Source organism: Lipotes vexillifer, unplaced genomic scaffold (assembly GCF_000442215.2).
Source record: "Lipotes vexillifer unplaced genomic scaffold, Lipotes_vexillifer_v1.1 scaffold977, whole genome shotgun sequence".
NCBI lineage: Eukaryota > Metazoa > Chordata > Mammalia > Artiodactyla > Lipotidae > Lipotes > Lipotes vexillifer.
In genome coordinates this window covers 3499334-3519122 of record NW_006783088.1, presented here as the reverse complement: position 1 = coordinate 3519122, position 19789 = coordinate 3499334, and positions in this window count along the sequence as shown.

The window sequence follows — 19789 nt, the reverse complement described above, 5'->3', positions numbered from 1 at the left end:
ATGTCTATTTGTGTCCACCGTGTTATCTTCAGCTTCTAGCTCAATGCCTGGCACATAATAGGTACTCAGTAAAAACTTCTAGAATAAATGAACAAATACTGTTCTCTGGGATTGGAGAAAGAGAGGATGGGAGGCATTGATCCAATATAATTTGTTCTTTTCTCTTCCCATTGAAGTCTTCACTACAGTCCTAATTTTCAGAAATTTCAGTCAATGGTCACTCAACATTTATGAAATCCCTGTTAGGTGCCAAGTGCTGTGCTACGTGCTTCAGAGAAAAAGAAGACGTGATTGCAGCTCTTGGAGAGGTTAAAGTGTATCCTTCTAGGCAGACTCATGAATAAATAACCTTGATACAATGTGGATAGAGTAATGACAGAGGTCTGAGCAAAATGCTCCAAGAGCCCTGAATCTGACTGCCAGGGGAAGAGAGGACGGCTCTGGGCTCAGATAACATCAAGAGAATGAAGACGGTCAGCAAACAAGACAAATGGAAGTCAGGTGAAGGACCAGTTTTTCCAAAGGTATCAGGGATGGAAAAGGAAAAGCTTGGCAAATTGAGAAGTCTGATGAAGCGAGAAATTAAGCTAAAAGTGTCACCTGACCCTTATATTTATGGTCAATTGGTTTGCAGTGAGTGTTTGCTAAAATAATTCAATGAGGGCTTCCCTGGTGGCGCAGTGGTTGAGAGTCCGCCTGCCGATGCAGGGGACGCGGGTTCGTGCCCCGGTCTGGGAAGATCCCACATGCTGCAGAGCGGCTGGGCCCGTGAGCCATGGCCGCTGAGCCTGCGCGTCCGGAGCCTGTGCTCCACAACGGGAGAGGCCACAGCAGTGAGAGGCCCCCGTACCGCAAAAAAAAAAAAAAAATTCAATGAGAAAAGAATAGTCTTTCTAACGAATGGTGCTGGGACAACTGAATATCCACATGGAACAGGATGTAGTTGGACTCCCACCTCCCACCACATACAAAGAGTAATTCAAATTGGATCAAACACCTAAATGTAAGTGTTAAAACTATGAAACTCTCAGAAGAAAACCTAGGTGTAAATTTTCATGACCTCGGATTAGGCCAGGAAGTCTAAAATCCTAAATAATAAATTAGCTAGGTCACCAAAAGCACAAAACAAAAGAAAAAATAGATAAATTGGACTTCATCAAAGTTAAACTTTTATGCTTCAAAGGCAACCATCAAGAAAGTAAAAAAACAACCCTCAGAATGGGAGATAGTATTTGCAAATTATACGTCTGATAAGGAACTAGTGTCTAGAATATACAAAGAATATTTACAACTCAACAATGAGAAGACAAATGACCTAATTTTTAAATGGGCAAAAGATTTAAATAGATATTTCTCCAAAGAATATATACTAACAGGATAGAAAGCCCAGAGATAACAGGATAGAAAGCCCAGAGATAAACCCACACTCTTATGGGCACCTTATCTTTGATAAAGGAGGCAAGAATATACAGTGGAGAAAAGACACCTCTTCAATAAGTGGTGCTGAGACAGGTACATGTAAAAGTATGAGATTAGAACACTCCCTAACATCATACACAAAAATAAGCTCAAAATGGATTAAAGACCTAAATGTAAGGCCAGAAACTATCAAACTCTTAGAGGAAAACATAGGCAGAACACTCTATGACATAAATCACAGCAAGATCCTTTTTGACCCACCTCCCAGAGAAATGGAAATAAAAACAAAAATAAACAAATGGGACCTAATGAAACTTAAAAGCTTTTGCACAGCAAAGGAAACCATAAACAAGACCAAAAGACAACCCTCAGAATGGGAGAAAATATTTGCAAATGAAGCAACTGACAAAGGATTAATCTCCAAAATTTACAAGCAGCTCATGCAGCTCAATAACAAAAAAAAAAACAACCCAATCCAAAAATGGGCAGAAGACCTAAATAGACATTTCTCCAAAGAAGATATACAGACTGCCAACAAACACATGAAAGAATGCTCAACATCATTAATCATTAGAGAAATGCAAATCAAAACTACAATGAGATATCATCTCACACCAGTCAGAATGGCCATCATCAAAAAATCTAGAAACAATAAATGCTGGAGAGGGTGTGGAGAAAAGGGAACCCTCTTGCACTGTTGGTGGGAATGTAAATTGATACAGCACTATGGAGAACAGTATGGAGATTCCTTACAAAACTGAAAATAGAACTACCATACGACCCAGCAATCCCACTATTGGGCATATACCCTGAGAAAACCATAACTCAAAGAGTCATGTACCAAAATGTTCATTGCAGTTCTATTTACAATAGCCAGGAGATGGAAACAACCTAAGTGTCCATCATCGGATGAATGGATAAAGATGTGGCACATATATACAATGGAATATTACTCAGCCATAAAAAGAAAGGAAATTGAGTTATTTGTAGTGAGGTGGATGGACCTAGAGTCTGTTATACAGAGTGAAGTAAGTCAGAAGGAGAAAAACAAATACCGTATACTAACACATAGATGATATGGAATTTAAGAAAAAAAAATGTTATGAAGAACCTAGGGGTAAAACAGGAATAAAGACAGAGACCTACTGGAGAACAGACTTGAGGATATGGGGAGGGGGAAGGGTGAGGTGTGTTAGGGCGAGAGAGAGACATGGACATATATATACTAACAAACGTAAGGTAGATAGCCAGTGGGAAGCAGCCGCATGGCACAGGGAAACCGGCTCGGTTCTTTGTGGCTGTCTGGAGGGGTGGGATAGGGAGGGTGGGAGGGAGGGAGAGAATGGACTTGAGGATATGGGGAGGGGGAAGGGTAAGCTGTGACAAAGTGAGAGAGTGGCATGGACATGTATACACTACAAAATGCAAAATAGTGGGAAGCAGCTGCATAGCACAGGGAGATCAGCTCACCGGCTCGGTTCTTTGTGGCTGTCTGGAGGGGTGGGATAGGGAGGGTGGGAGGGAGGGAGACAAAGAGGGAAGAGATATGGGAACATATATATATGTATAACTGACTCACTCTGTTATAAAGCAGAAACTAACACACCATTGTAAAGCAATTATACCCCAATAAAGATGTTAAAAAAAAAAATTATTTGTAGTGAGGTGGATGGACCTAGAGAGTGTCATACAGAGTGAAGTAAGTCAGAAAGAAAAACAAATACCGTATGCGAACACATATATATGGAATCAAAAAAAAGAAAAAGAAAAAGAAAATGAAAATGGTCATGAAGAACCTAAGGGCAAGATGGGAATAAAGACACAGACCTACTAGAAAATGGACTTGAGGACACTGGGAGGGGGAAGGGTAAGCTGGGACAAAGTGAGAGAGTGGTAGTGTATATATGGACATATATATACTACCAAATGTAAAATAGATAGCTAGTGGGAAGCAGTCACACAGCACCAGGAGATCAGCTCAGTGATTTGTGACCAGCTAGAAGGGTGGGATAGGGAGGGTGGTTGGGAGGGAGACACAAGAGGGAAGAGATATGGGGATATATTATATGTATAACTGATTCACTTTGTTATAAAGCAGAAACTAACATACCATTGTAAAGCAATTATACTCAAATAAAGATGCTAAAAAAAAAAGAATATACACTAATGGCCGATAAGCACATGAAAAGATGCCCAACATCATTAGTCATTAGAGAAATAAATGCAAATCAAAACACAATGATGGGCCTTCGCTGGTGGTGCAGTGGTTAAGACTCCGCACTCCCAGTGCAGGTGGCCTAGGTTCGATCCCTGGTCAGGGAACTAGATCCCACATGAATGCTGCAACTAAGAGTTCTCATGCCACAACTAAGGAGCCCGCCTGCTGCAACTAAGACCCAGCACAACCAAATTAATTAATTAATTTAAAAAAACACAATGAGTTGCCACCTTATACCCACTAGGATGGCTATAATAAAAAAGAGAGACGTTAACAAGTGTTGGCAAGGATGTGGAGAAACTGAAACCCTCATACATTGCTGGTAGGAATGTAAAATGGTGTAGGTGTTTTGGAAAATAGTCCCTCAAAAAGTCAAACATTGAGTTACCATATGACCTGGCAATTCCATTCCTATATGAGAAAGAGAACTGAAAACATATGTCCACACAAAAACTTGTACGTGAATGTTCAAAGCAGCATGAATCACAACAGCCAAAAAGTGAAAACAACTCAAACGCCCATCAATTGACAAATGTATAGACAAAATGTGGTATAGCCATACAACGGATATTCTTTGGCAGTAAGAAAGAAGTACTGATATAAGCCACAACATGGATGAATCCCGAAACATTATGCTAAGTGAGAGAACCAGACACAGAAGGCCACATAGTGTATGATTCTATTTGTATGAAATGCCCAGAATAAATGGGGTGATGAAATATTCCGGAATTAGCTAGTGGTGATGGCTGCACAACTTTGTGAATGTAGGAAAAACCACTGAGTTGTAGGTACGGAGAGGGTAGATTTTATGGTGTGAATTACAGCTCAATTTTTTAACATGTCATGTGGTGTCCCTGTAGCATGAAGGCCACGCTAAGGGATGTGAATTAAATCCTGTGGGCAATGAAGAGTTCCTTGATATTGTGTGTGTGTGTGTGTGTGTGTGTGTGTGTGTGTGTGTACCTATGCAAACAAACGTTCACTCTTTTTCCACTACAGTTGGAAAATCAGGAAGGTGAAATCAACAAAAAAATCCCACATGGTGCTGTCGCCTAGAAGCAATTGGGATGAAAGTTTGTTGTATTTCATTATGCTCTTATTTGTGTTTGTATCAAGATTATGTTTTACGTACAATTTGGTATGCTACTTTTTTTGTCAGTTATCATAAACTTATTCTAAGCATTACTTAAAAATAAATTTCTTATCTAATTATAATAGTTATTTATGGTAGAAAGTTTGGAAAACATAGAAAATTATAAAGAAGAAAATTAAAATCATCCATAATCCTACTAGTTAGAAGTAATCATTACTAATATTTTAGTGTATCTTATTTTGTCTTATTTTTCTATGAGTAAATGTCTTTTTGTGTGTGTGTGGCCCTGCTGTGTGGCATGCAGGATCCCAGTTCCCTGACCAGGGATCAAGCCCATGCCCCCTGCAGTGGAAGCATGGCCTCTTAAACACTGGACCACCAGGGAAGTCCTCTATGAGTAAATGTCATTTTTAATGGCTGTATAATAGGCCATCCAGTATCATAGATTACTTCCATTGTAATATAGTTAGGTTATTTCCCATTTTTCTTTTTACAAATAATGATGTAATAAATATCTTTGTGCATGAAACTTTTTCATAGCTGGGGTTATTTCCTTAGCTTCTCAGAAATGGAATCACTGGGTCAAAGACAATATATTTAAGCTCTTATGATGTACTCTTATACAGCATTCTAAAATGATTTGACAAATTGCATTTCTATTAGCAATAAATGAGATTGCCTGTTTCACAGCATCCTCATCAGCACTGAGGATTACACTTTAAAAAATTCTCCTTGCTGTTTTTATTTTTATTCTAGTAGAGGTTTCATCAGAAAGAAAGTAGCATACTCAGGTTTCTGTTTTAGATGATAAAGAGGCTGGGCTGAAGAGAGGTGAGAGAGTGCAGACCAATGAGGAAAATATTGCACTAGCGAAAAAAAGAAACAACACAGCCAGGCAGTGAAGGTGGGTGGGTTTTGAAGACTTTTAAGATTAGAAAGACATTTCTAAGAAAGGATGGGTTGGATTTGTGACTGGTGTGAAACTGGCAGGAAAGAAGCAAGAAGTGTCAAGTTTGACTCCAAAGTGGAGGCTGAATGGAGGGTGATAGTATTAGGCAAGACAGGGAAAAGGGAAGGAGCAGGTTTAGAAGGAAAAACAAAGCTTCCTGTTTGCAACACGTTACTTGGGGTGCCTTTCAGAGTTCCAGGTGGAGATGTCAACACACCCATTAACAACATGAGTCTGGAGCTTGGAGGAGAGAACGACACTGGGATAAAAGCTGGGGAATGTATGTAAGTGGTAATGCGTGAGATCACTGGAGGATGAAGAATAAACTCTAAGGAAAACCTACATTTGCAAGGCAGAAGAGGAGTGAGTGAAGGAGAAAGGCCTGCTTAGGGGCCAGTTGGGGAACCAACAGATGCTGGTGCCAAATACCAGGGGGCTCAAGGGGGAGAATGGCCAACAATGTTCAATGCCTCCAGTACTACAAGGGTCGGAGAATGAAGACGCCCACAGAGGGTCTTAGAGAGGAGAGGCTGAGGAGGAGGTCCAAGGCGGACACCCAATCAGGGGGTGCAGAGTTATCTTGCAGGCAGTTTGGGGGTGTTGGGAAGGTGTGAGAGAGGGCTCTAGCCTCAATGGGAAGTCATTCTCCTCAAGTTTTCCTCTCTCCTTCCACGGTGGCGAGAGCTAGTCCGTGACCCCACTCTTGACTGCTCACCTGAGGGTACACATGTGATGCAACCAAGGCTGAGGACGAAGCCCGGAGGCCGGCTCTCGGTCCAGCTCTGCTGTCATCTCCGCAGCTGACTTGTGCTCGACCCTTGATCTCACCTGCAACATGAAGGAGTGGGTGAGTAAAAGGGTGCCTGAAGCAGGCCTCCATTCAGTGTTGGTCCCCACCCACGGATTCACAGGACTGCAGTGAAATGATTTATGAATTGCCAAAGTGCAGGAATAAGTGGCCTAGATATTTTGTAGGGCTCTCACCTCTAAAATCCTAAAATCCCAGCTCTCTGAAGATAGTCCTAAGAAGGACACTCTAAAGAAGGAAATATAATGGTGCAGCTCAGCCAGGGTTGGATGGAACAGGCATCACTGTTCCGCCCCCTCCCCCTCCCCCAAGCACAAGTGCTTTGATTTGGGGTCTTTGCCCCATGATGCCGCGTTCCCGGCCTCTCTATCCCACAGTCTTCTGTGTGTTCTGCGGGTCACAGTCCTCAGCACTGCTGTTTCTGCCCAGCGGCCAGGCTCAATGCCAGGCTCATACACACAGTAGATGAATTCCCATCTTATCCGTGAGGAAACTAACCCATCCCCATCCTTAAACTCCTCGAGGACAGAGATGTGTATCCCCAATATCTAACAAAAGTCCTGGTGGGTGCTCAGGGAATGTGTGAGATTTGTTATTTTCCTAACACTGCTTGGCAAATATGTGGCAGAAACTAAATTTGAACCCATAATCCTTTCACTCAACCCATTACTCTCTCTCCCCACGGTCACTACAGAATTGTGGGACATCCACCACCAATAGGGATTTGCAAGCAGGACAACCTTTCCAGGCCTCCTCAAATCACACTCAGGGAGCAGTGTAAGCATGAGCCAGGTCCTACCTCTGGCCATGATTTTCTTCTGTTCACACTGGCTGTTGATGAAGGGGTAAATCTGAACTGTCTACACATGGGATACAGTCTTTAAACTTCATCTTTATTTTTCAATATCATGATCACTCCTAGTTTAAGAAGTCAAGTTGTACGAAATACACTTTTAACAAAAAACAGCTCCTTTTAGTCCCAGAGGCAACCACCATCACTCTTCTGCACATTTCTTTCTGGTATTAACCTTCATATGCCTAAAGAACAAGCATAGAGGCTATGTCTCGATTTGTGTGTTTCTCCATCATCCCTTGGCCAGCATGATGAGTGAGGTCTTCTAAAGCATGACCTGTTCCCCTCTTCTGTTCAATGTAGCTACAACTCTTGCTTAAGTTAACACCTAATGTTTGCTTTATTATGATATTTATTCACTTGAACTAGCGTACCAAGATATTCTTCTTTTCTTGGACAAATTTTTGTTTACCCTAGGTTAGTAATTAGCTCTTCTTTTTTTCTTTCTCATTTGCTTAGTATTCTGGATATCTAACAATGACTTTTCTTACACCTTCTACCAGCCTTTTAACATTTCCAAACACCAAGCAATCAGGTCGCCTCCCCCTTCTCTTTTTTCTCGCAGACCTCCCTCCTGGAACCTTTGGTTTTTCTCCTTCCCTTTGGACTGGTTGCTTCCATTTCCCATCATCCCGGCAGCTTCCTTTGCCACTGTCCTGATATGGACTCCCTGAACCCTATGTCACCCTCTTTCTTGGTTTATTCCAAGAAAGATAAGCCTGCATGTCTAAAATGTCTTGACTTCCCCTTGACACTTAATTGATCATTGAACTCAATACAGGATTATAGGCTGGAATCACTTTTCCTCAGGATTTTGATACGTTGCTCTATTCTCTTCTAGCTTCTGATGTTTTTATTGAGCCGTTTGAGGCCATTCTGATTGCTGATCCTTTGTAAAAGCCCACTTTTTTGGGTCTCTCAGGAAGCTTTTAGGATCTTCTTTTTACCTCTGAGGTTCTGAAACTTCACCGAGATGTGCTCTAGTGGAGTCTTCTGCCCATTGTGTTTGGCACCTAGCGGACCCTGCCAAACTGGAAATGTATGTCTTTCGGCTCTGGGGAGATTTTTTCATATTACTTATTTCAGTTCTTTCTTTCTGAAATCAGGCAGAATGAGGAGGTGGAGAGTAATGGGAGATACTGTTTTGGACAGAGTGGCCAGCGGAAGTCTCTCTGATGAACTGACATTTGAGCAGAAATTGGGATGAGTGTCTTCTCATCTATCGGGGGAAAATTATTATACATTTCTTTTGTTTCTTGCATTGTCTCTTTTTCTTTTCAGTTTCTTTCGTCCACCTTTTTTGGTCTCTCCTGTCGGGAGGCTTTCCTCACATGTCTGGTGATCTTTGGCTGAGCGGTCACATTGAGAAGGAGACACTAAAAGCTGATGGGCAGCTGCCAGTGTGACTTGGCTTGTCAATAGTGGCAGTCACTGTTAGGTGACCAGGAGGCACATTGACTTTTTCATTGGGGAGCTCCTTCCTCTGGGATTGCTTAGTCTTTCCAGGGGAGAATCTTCCGGTCTCCTGCCTGGAGGTGGTGAAGGAGGGTGGAAGTGTCAGGGGAAGGCAAAGTCACCAATCAGTCATCCAGGCTTTCACTTAATTCCCCTCACTCCACCTTCAGTGATTCCGTGGAATTCCTGGGCCTTTCTGGGATTCTGCAGGGCAAGCTTTTTGTATTCTCGAGCATCTCCCCCTGCAGGCTCTGCAATATCTGCTCCTTCCCTCCCTCTCCTGTCCACTGGTGCCCCCTTTGCCCTTGCCCTTCGTCCTTATCACTTCGATGGGATTTTAAAACAGCATGCATGTAAACATGCTTTCAACCTACTATGTTTAACCAGAACAGATGGATACTCTATGAAACAAATTCTAGCAAAGAGATCACAGTAAGAATAATTTTTTAAAGAAAACCCTTGCAGGTGATCCCTCCCATAGCGAGACCACTGTACTTGACAATCATGGACTTTTCTGGGTGAAGTGACTTCAGACATTATCTATTCCCACCACCTCATTTTACAGATATAGAAAACGAAACCCAGGCAAAGTCTTGCCCAAAGTCACAGCAGAGAGATGTAAGGAGTCCCTGTATTTTCCACTTATAATCCAATGCCTTTCCCACTGCCATTCAGCCTTCCCAGAAAAGCCCCTCAGGCAGTGGAAAGATTTTCCTCCTGATGGGGTTTCCAAAGCAAATGCCTTTTTGCCTCCTGGGCCATTCTGACCCTGATCAGTCCCATCTGGAGAAGCACCGTCACAATGAACTAGACATTGTTTCTCAGCAAGACCAGGAGGCTTCCTGGCATTTAAACAGAGATCATTTCTTAAAGGACAGAGTCAAGATAACAAATCCACCTTAAAATAAACCTCAAGTCCGCAGAGCGGCGGGGCCCGTGAGCCACGGCCGCTGAGCCTGTGCTCCGCAACGGGAGAGGCCGCGACAGTGAGAGGCTCGCGTGCCGCAAAAAAAATAAATAAATAAATAAAAAATAAACCTCAAGTCAGACCACCAATTAACACCTAAATGTATTTAAGTAGAAATAAGTTTAATTGTCTAATTAATTTTTCACCAATTTTCACATGTCACATTTTACACTGGCTTGGCAATGAAAGTAATTGGATCCCTTTATAACCATTTTCCACTTCCTGATTTGCTAAGTAGTTCAATGCTGTTGTCTACAGAAAATATGCATCACTCCAGACTGGTCACACTGCAACTTTATGAAGTTCATAACGTATTGGGGGAGGGGGGAGGGGAGTAGCTGCAAAGATGAAAACGACAAGATACTGTATCCAGTGGGAAAGGTGCCCTAGGTAGGCAGCTTCTAACATGGTCCCCAATGATCCCTTCCTCGTGGCTTTCACACCCTCGTGAAGTCCCCTCCCCTAGAGTGTAGACTGACCTAGTGACTCACTTCTAAGGAGTAGAATATGCCAGAATTGATGCAATGTCACTTCTGAGATTAGGTTACAAAGAATTCCATCTTAGTTGCTTTTTCTCACTTTTCCTCTCCTCTCTCTCTCTCTCTCTCTCTCTCTGATCCCTCAATCTGGGTAAAGCTATGTCATGAGCATCCCTACAGAGAAGAACTGAGGCCTCCTGCCAAAAGCCACATGAGTGAGCTTGGAAATGGAACCTCCAGCCCCCGTCAAGCTTTCAGACCTTGAGGTCCCAGCCAACAGCTTGAGAGCAACCTCGTGAGAGACCCTGAGCCAGACCACCAGCTAAGCCACTCCCAGGTTCCAGACTGTCAGCAATTGTGTGAGATAAATATTTACTATTTTCAGCTGCTAAGTTTGGGGATAATTTGTTTTACAGTAATAGTGGGGGAGCTACGTATGAGTTCTGACTTTTCTACTTCCTCGCAGAAGCTTCTTGTGTTTGTCCCTTAACTTCTCTTAATTATGCCCGTTTCCTCATCAGTAAGAGGGGGATAAAGACCTTACCTACTGCACAGAGTTGCTGTGGAGTTCAAGGACAAGGAAACTAATTTTAAATGATCGTGAGGCATTAGGCATTTTTATCTAGGCTACCTCATTTAATTTCTTCCAAATGGAAAAAAACACATGTGAAACATAACCAGTAAATTAGAACACCATGCTAGTATTATTAGAGCCAATTCATTTTATGAGTTATTAAAACATTGTTTTTAGCAAACATCAATCTTGGATCAACCTTAAGTAAACCATATGCCTTTTAGAACTGATGGGTTTTAATTAGTTTCTTAATTAGCATGTGAGAAGTTTGTAAACCTGTTAGCTTTGCTATCAAAACCAGAAGAACAAGCTTTATATATTTCCCATGGGAGGTGCTCTTCAGGGCCGAGGCTGAAGCCCACGGGCCCCTCAAGTTAACACGGCCCAAGCACAGCGCTCTTCCACAACCCCCTTCTCCTGCTCGCCAACCTGGAAACCAAGTCATCCACCCAGAATCCTCCCCTTCCACTCCTCACCCCATGCCTTGTCACCAGATCCTGCAATTCTAATTCAGAAACACTCTTCCCTTCCACCCCCATGCCACTGTTTTAATTCAGATAAATCTCATCCACATTTAATCATTAATATTATTATAATATTATATACAATTATAATATACATTAATATAGTGTTCTTTAATTATACTATTATGATAATAAATATTAATAAATCATATTTATTGACAGTGCATTATGTTTCAGAAATTGGGCTCTGCGCTGGTGATCAGACTTACAAAGGCCCACCCCCACTCTCCCCTCCCCTGTCTTCCTGGAGCTAACAGGCAGCTTCATTCAGCTTTGCAAGGGCTAAACTAGATTAAAGGTTAAGAGTAGGCTGCCTCAGTCTAAATCTTAGCTTTTCCGCTTACTGTGTGCCCTTAGACAAGTCACTTAACCTCTCTGCACTTCAGTTTTCTCACCTGGAAAACAAGGATAACAATAGCAAGAATTAAGAGAATTAAAATATTTGAAATGCTTAGAACAGAGCCTGGCAATCAAGAAATGTTAACTATTGTTATTTTTGGTCCATGTCATATTTTCTCCAACACCAGCTCCCTGGAGGCCAAACCGTCCTCTCTCGAGCAGTCTGGCTCTTCTTCGTAAGGAACCGTTTAACCATGCCATTCCCTAGCAAACATCGGGAACATGGGCCTTAGCATGGCCCACCTCTTCGGCTTACCCTCCACTTCTCCCCACCCCCAGCCCCAGCTCCCACACTCCTGCTCCACTGAATGTCTCACTATCCCCAAGACACACCACTCTCAGCCTAACTTTGCGTCTTTGTGCCAAGATATAGTGGAGAGAAGACAGCTTAGTCAAACAGTGGCAAAACACAGCACCCAAGATGGCGACTGGACGCTCCCACTTCTCTTTCAAGCTCTGTTAGGAAAAGACCAAAGCGGGTTGGAACTTAAGTACTTCTTTATGTCACGGAGTAGCACAGGCCTTAAAATGGCCAGGGATTACCTTCTTTTGGAGCACAGGACTGCCTCTGCTATCATCAGAGAAAAGAAAAGAAAGGAAGAAAGGGGGCTTCCCTGGTGGCGCAGTGGTTGAGAGTCCGCCTGCCGATGCAGGGGACACGGGTTCGTGCCCCGGTCTGGAAGAATCCCATATGCCGCGGGGCAGCTGGGCCCGTGAGCCATGGCGGCTGAGCCTGTGCGTCCGGAGCCTGTGCTCCGCAGCGGGAGAGGCCACAACAGTGAGAGGCCCGCGTACCTCAAAAAAAAAAAAAGAGCTTGGATTTTAGAGTAAGTGAGACCTGTGTCTAAATCCTGGCTCTACCTCTAGCTAAACAAGCCCAGTACCCTCAGTTTCTTTGGCTGGAAAGTAAGAATCATAACAGTACCTTTGCAGTGTTGATGTGAGGGTTAAATGAGAAAACGTGAAAGTAGCCAGCACATCCCAGGCTCTAGATTAAATGCTACTTTCCCTTTTTCTCCTGTCCTGTTCTCTGTGTCTGTGAAGGCCTCCCTGCTTCTCCTACCCTGTGTTCCTGGTGAACTCCCACTCAGTCAAGTCTCAGCTCAGTGTGACCCTCCCACAGAAGCCTTTCCTGGCTTTCTCAGGCAGAGCTCGTGGCTCCTGCCACTGTCTCCTGCCGAACTGGAAACTCCTTCACGGCAGGAATCACTACCTCTAAACACCTTTGGATCCTCAGAGCCTGGCATCATTCAAAAAATAAAGGTCAGGGGCTTCCCTGGTGGCGCAGTGGTTGAGAGTCCGCCTGCCAATGCAGGCAGGGGACGCGGGCTCATCATGCCCCGGTCCGGGAGAATCCCGCGTGCCGCGGAGCGGCTGGCCCGTGAGCCGCGTCCGGAGCCTGTGCTCCGCAACGGGAGAGGCCACAACAGTGAGAGGCCCGCGTACCGCAAAAAAAAAAAAAAAGTCAGGTAGTGTTTTATGATTTCCTTGTGAAAATGAAGGATTCTTAGGTGCTTTAAAATATTTTCATTACAGTACCATTTGTAATAGAGAAAACTGGGAAATAGCATTCATGTCTAATAATTAGAGGTTAAGTAAATTATGGCTCCTTAAAATGTGGTGGTATGCTGCCATTATAATCATCTTGTAGAAATGTGCTGTTGACATTGAAAAAAAATGTTCTCAATATATACTGTGAGGGAAAGAAGCAGTTTTCAAAACAGTACTATGTACAGAATGATCCCATTTTGTGATAAAAATATAAATGTTTATGTATGCATAAAAAAGGTCTGGAAGGACCCAGTGGTTGTCTCTGGGTGGGTGGAATTTGCATGTTTCTTTTCCTTCCTTATGCTTGTATGTATTTTGTGATTTTTCTATAATGAGCATAAATTACTTTTGTAGTAAGAAAAAAAAATTTTTTAACTACCAAAAATTGTTTTTCTGATTGTAATGCATTTTCATTGTAGAAAATTTGGAAAGTCTGAAAACTATAAAAAAGAAAAGCTAATTATGCACGTTTTTCTACCAAGAGTCTGTTAACATTCTAGTATATTTCTTTCTAGTCTTTTTTTTTAATGCATGTATGAATTTTTTTTAACTTGAGATCTAACTGATGTATAGTTTAATATCCTGCAATTTTTTTATTACATTGTGAACATTTTCAAAAAATTATTACAAATTCTAAATATCAGATGTCTTACAAAAGGTTAGAATAATCAGCTATCCTAGGGAAAAAAATAGGAGAACTAAAGAGAGGGTTAATGGCCTCCCATGTACAGCATAACGCATTTTAAAGACTTTCCCAGGCCCTAGAGAGGCCTTGTATTGTATAAAATACCTAAAATATTCCATATTAACAATTTTACCTGTAAAATTTTTGAAAGGGTTTTTAATACTTTTGCTACTGAATTTGGCTAAACATACTCATTTAATTTACAACTGGTGAACAACTCAATTTACAATTGGCAATAATTTCTCAGTAACTATCGTGCATATTGGGGAACTCTTACAAAGTGAGTAAAACCCAACCTATAAATTGTTTTCAAATATAAAGAAACACTAAATTTTAACAATTAATGAAGTGAACACAACGTTACATTTTGTAGATTTTTAATTAAACACTTCTTGATTTTACAGTTTCCTTTTCCTATTTTGGTGCCAATAACTTTTTTCAGATCTCAAACTTTTCCCCAGGCCCTTGAAAAGTCCCTACGCCTTGGGCTCTGTGTCCACCCTGCCTCACAGAGGAAAACAGCCTGCTTGAGACCCTTTGGCTGCTGGGCAGTCATGGCAGACAGATATCAGAAACTTCCAGCAAGGGTAGAAGTCACTGCAAAGGCCAGCAATGGGAGAGGCCAATCTATGCAGCAGAGTCGTTTTTTCTGTGCCAACTTCCAAATACAAAGTGGGAAGGTTTGGACAGGGGATTCCTGCACAGTAAGTTTTTGTTTCTCAAGAACAGCAGGTAAATTGGGGAGAAGGAGGGGGGCAAGGAGGAAGAGGTAGAAAAGGAAGAACAGGAAGGAGAGAGAAGGAAGGTGAGAGGGAGAGCAGCAGGGAGGAAGGCAGGTTACCATTCATTAATTGCTTGGTTACTGGTCTGCACTGAGCTGAGCGCTCTACATACTGCATTTCATTCAATACTCATACAACCCTGGGAGATAGCAACTCTTGTCACTCTCATTTTACAGTTAAGGCTCCTGAAGCTCAGAGAGGTTAAGTCATTGGCCCAAGGTCCCACAGCTGGAAAGTGACAGAGCTGGTCCAAGACTGTTCAACTCCATAGCCTGTACATTAACCCCTATACCACTTGGCCTCCCCAAACACACCTGCCCTATCTGGCCCTCCTCCTAGTTCCAGAAGGACAGAAATTAAAGCTAGAAAAGCCGCATGAGATCAGCTCACCCTTCCCGTCTCTACCTTTACCAGAGCACTGCTCACAAGGAAAATCTTGTTCCCTCACTCTGCTGAGCCAAGTCCTCCCCGCGGGGCACCGTGCCTGGCCCAGAAAATGTGCTCAGGACATGTTGGCTGAATTAATGAATTAAATAAATCTCTCATTTTGCTGAGAAGGAAGTCCAGAGAAGGAAATGTGGGGACCACACAACAGGGGTAATTTGCCTGCGGTCATCAAACAAGATAGTGATAACAGATTTGGGATTAGAATCGCTGCCAGTGCTTCTTGCACTGCTTTACCTGAATTTGTATGGGGTTTTCCACTTTATATGATCTCATTTCATTCTCACAGCAACCATGTGATTACTATCATATGTCATCAGATCTAAGATCATCAATAGGACACACCACTATTTTATGTAACAATAAGAAAATTAAAAAAAAAAAAACAGCACTGCCAAGTATCCTTGAGAGATACCATCAACTGTAAGATGCATCCCTAGAATGTGAAAAATGTGTGATGTTATCCACATTTTATAGATGTGGAAACGGAGGTTCAGCGGCATAAAGTGGCATGTCATGGTCACACAGCTATTAAGGGTCAGACATGTATGATTCAAACTAGTCCTGGGCTCTCTCTACAATTGTACCTCAAGGCACAATGATTTGATGGTTGGTTTTTCGTTTTGTTTTGGTTTGGTTTGTTTCTGCCACTTAAATGAGAATCTTACTTAGCTGGTGACACAGATACCTCCCCACCAGATTATAAGAGCCATTTTTCCAGCGCCTAGCACCGTGGCTGGCCCAGAACCAGCCCTCAAAAATTATCTAAGATGGGCTTCCCTGGTGGCACAGTGGTTGAGAGTCTGCCTGCCAATGCAGGGGACACGGGTTCGTGCCCCGGTCCGGGAAGATCCCACATGCTGTGGAGCGGCTGGGCCCGTGAGCCATGGCCCCTGAGCCTGCGCGTCCGGATCCCATGTTCCACAACTGAAGAGGCCATAACAGTGAGAGGCCTGCGGACCGCAAAAAAAAAAAAAAAAATCTAAGAGGTGGAGTGGGGGTCACACTATGAGGCACCTCAGAAGTCCAGAAAACACAGGCCTGAGTTAGAAGTCCACAAACTGCTGCCATTCCTGTGCTGCTGATACCAGGTGAGGTAAAAGGCGGGTGCAGAGTGGGAGTAGGGGCTGCGGAAGAAGGCGCTTTACTTAGAATGAGTTCTGAGGTGGACAGACCTGGTCAGAGTCCCAGCTTTACCAGCCACCAGCTGTGGGACCTTGGGCAAGTATTTAATCTCTCTGAGTCTCTGTTTCCTTGTCGATAAAATGGGAATAATGCCTTATTACCTATATTGTGGGATGGTGTGAAAATGAAATGAGAAAATACACATAAAGAGTTTAGCACAGGGTCTGGCACATACCAAACACTCAACTGATCACAGCAAAAGCCATGTACACGAAGGAATATCTGTCTTACATCATCTCAAACAAAACCAAGTTGGCAGGTCATTGGGAGATTTCATTGGGAACCCTCAGCCTCAGACTGGCCATATAAACAGGCAGCCTTGCAGTGGAAGATCTCCCACCAGTTTTTTAAAGATCAAATACCCAAAATAAGAAATGAGAGTTGGGAAACCACTACAGATACCAAACTAATTAATAAAATCATAAGCATTTACCTTGGTCAACCTAAGCCAAAATGTTGAAAGCCCTGAGTTGAATAGATAATTTTCTAGGAAATAGAAAATATTACAGCTAATTCAGAAGAGTTTTAAAATGTATACTCCAAAAAAACCTGAAACATACTAAATTCCACAGAATAAATTGAGGATGTTTTCAAAGAACGATACCCAAAAACAGTGACAAGTCCAGACGGTTTCATGGGTGAATTCTACCTGCTCTTTAAATTGTTCCAGAGCAAAGAAAACGCAGGAAAACTTCCAAATTCTTTTTAGGAAAGCTAGCATAACACTGTGAAACCTGACAGAGAGAACACAGTAAAAGAAAGACTCAGAAAGAGACACTGACAGCTGCCTCTCTGCAAAGTCTGTACCTAGAAGCATTTCCTGTAGGGTCAGGAGCCAAGTAAAGATTTCCACTAACACCATCATTATTAACACTGTTCTAGAAGTGCTGGCCCATACAATTAGAAAACAGAGAGAAGTAAGAAGTATAAAAACAGGAAAGGAGAAAGAAAAATTATCATTATTTTTAGATGATATGAATGTATATCTAGAAAACATAACTTGGGCATCATCAATAAAATCATTCAATAACAATAAAATAAGATGACTGGTTATATGACTGATATACAAAAGTGAGTAGCTTTCTTACATGCAATCAGCAACCAGGTAGAAAATATAAGAAAAGATTCCATTCATATGAGCAACAGCAAAAAACACAACTATTTTAAGTGTGCTAAATCTATAAGAAGAATGCTTTAGAATGCTACTGTAGGACTTAATAGTCTGAATAAATGTAAAGACATATCCTGTTTTTGAATAGGAAGATGTACTGTTGTAAAGATGTCAGTTCTCACAAATCATATTTACAGTGATTCCAATTTTTTTTTTTTTTTTTTAGCGATACGCAGGCCTCTCACTGTCGTGGCCTCTCCCGTTGCGGAGCACAGGCTCCGGACGCACAGGCTCAGCGGCCATGGCTCATGGGCCCAGCCGCTCCACGGCATGTGGGATCTTCCCAGACCAGGGCACGAACCCGTGTCCCCTGCATCGGCAGGCGGACTCTCAACCACTGCGCCACCAGGGAAGCCCCCAATTTTTAAAACATACTGAAAGAGTTGCTTTTGGAACAACATGAGCTGATTCTAAAGTTCACATGAAAAAAAATAAGCATGCAAGAATAGGCCGGGGGGGCAGTGGGGGCGGGAAGTGAGGATAGACTCTTTGCCAAACATTAAAACATAATGTAGTTTTTTAGATATGACACTAAAACGACAAACAACAAAAGGGAAAGATAGATAAATTGGACCTCATCAAAATTAAAAACTTTTGTGCTTCAAAGGACACCATTAAGAAAATAAAAATACAACTCACAGAATGGGAGAAAATATTTGCAAATCATATATCTGATGAGAGACAGAATATATAAAGAGCTCTTACAACTCAATAAAAAAGATAAATAACCAAATTTTTTAATGGGCAAAGAATTTAAATAGAAATATATCTAAACAAGATATACAATGTTTAATAGGCACAGGAAAAGTTGTCCTACACTATTAGTCATTAGGGAAATGCAGATCAAAACCACAATCAGGGGCCTCCCTGGTGGCGCAGTGGTTGGGAGTCCGCCTGCCGATGCAGGGGATACGGGTTCGTGCCCCGGTCCGGGAGGATCCCGCGTGCCGCGGAGCGGCTGGGCCCGTGAGCCATGGGCGCTGAGCTTGCGCATCCGGCAACGGGAGAGGCCGCGACAGTGAGAGGCCCACATATCGCAAAAAAAAAAAAAAAAAACCACAATCAGATACCACTTCACACACACAAGGATAGCTAAGATCAAAAAGACAAACATTAACAAGTGTTGGTGAGGATGTGGAGAAATTGGAACCCACATACAGTGCTGTTAAGAATGTAAAATAATGCAGCCACTCTGGAAAACATTCTGGCAGTTCTTCACAATGTTAAACATAGAGTTACCATGTGACCCAGCAATTCCACTCCTCCATATATGCCCAAGAGAATTGAAAACATATATCTACACAAAAACTTGTACACAAATGTTCATAGCAGCCTTATTTATAAGAGCCAAAAGTGGAAACAATCCAAATGTACATCAATTGATGAATGGATAAATAGAATGTGGTAGAGCCATACAATGGAATATTATATGCCAATAAAAAAGAAATGAAGGAGACTTCCCTGGCGGTCCAGTGGTTGGGACTTCACCTTCCAATACAGGGGGTGAGGGTTCGATCCCTCATCAGGGAGCTAGGACCCCGCATGCCTCATGGCCAAAATATCTAAAACATAAAACAGAAGCAATATTGGGCTTCCCTGGTGGCGCAGTGGTTGAGAGTCCGCCTGCCGATGCAGGGGACACGGGTTCGTGGCCCAGTCCAGGAGGATCCCACATGCCGCGGAGCGGCTGGGCCCGTGAGCCATGGCCGCTGAGCCTGCGCGTCCGGAGCCTGTGCTCCGCAATGGAAGAGGCCACAACAGTGAGAGGCCCGCCTATAGCAAAAAAAAAAAAAACAGAAGCAATATTGTAGCAAGCTCAATAAAGACTTTGAAAATGGTCTACATCAAAAAAAAAAAAAAGGAATGAAGTACTGATACATGCCTCAACATGAATGAACCTTGAAAACATTTTGCTAAGTGCGAGAAGTCAATCATAAAATGCCACATACCGGATAATTCTATTTATATGAAATGTCCAGAATAGACAAATCCATAGAAACCAAAAGAAGATTAGTGATTGCCAGGAGCTAGGGGCAGGAAGGAGTAGAGAGTGACTGCTAATGAGGTCAAGGTTTCATTGTGAGGGGATGAAAATGTCGTGAGATTAGAGAGCAGTGTTGGCTACACAACTCGGTGAATATACTAAAAACACTGAATGGTATAATTAAAGGAGTGAATTATATCCCAGTAAATCTGTAATTTAAAAAATAGTGGAAGGGGCTTCCCTGGTGGT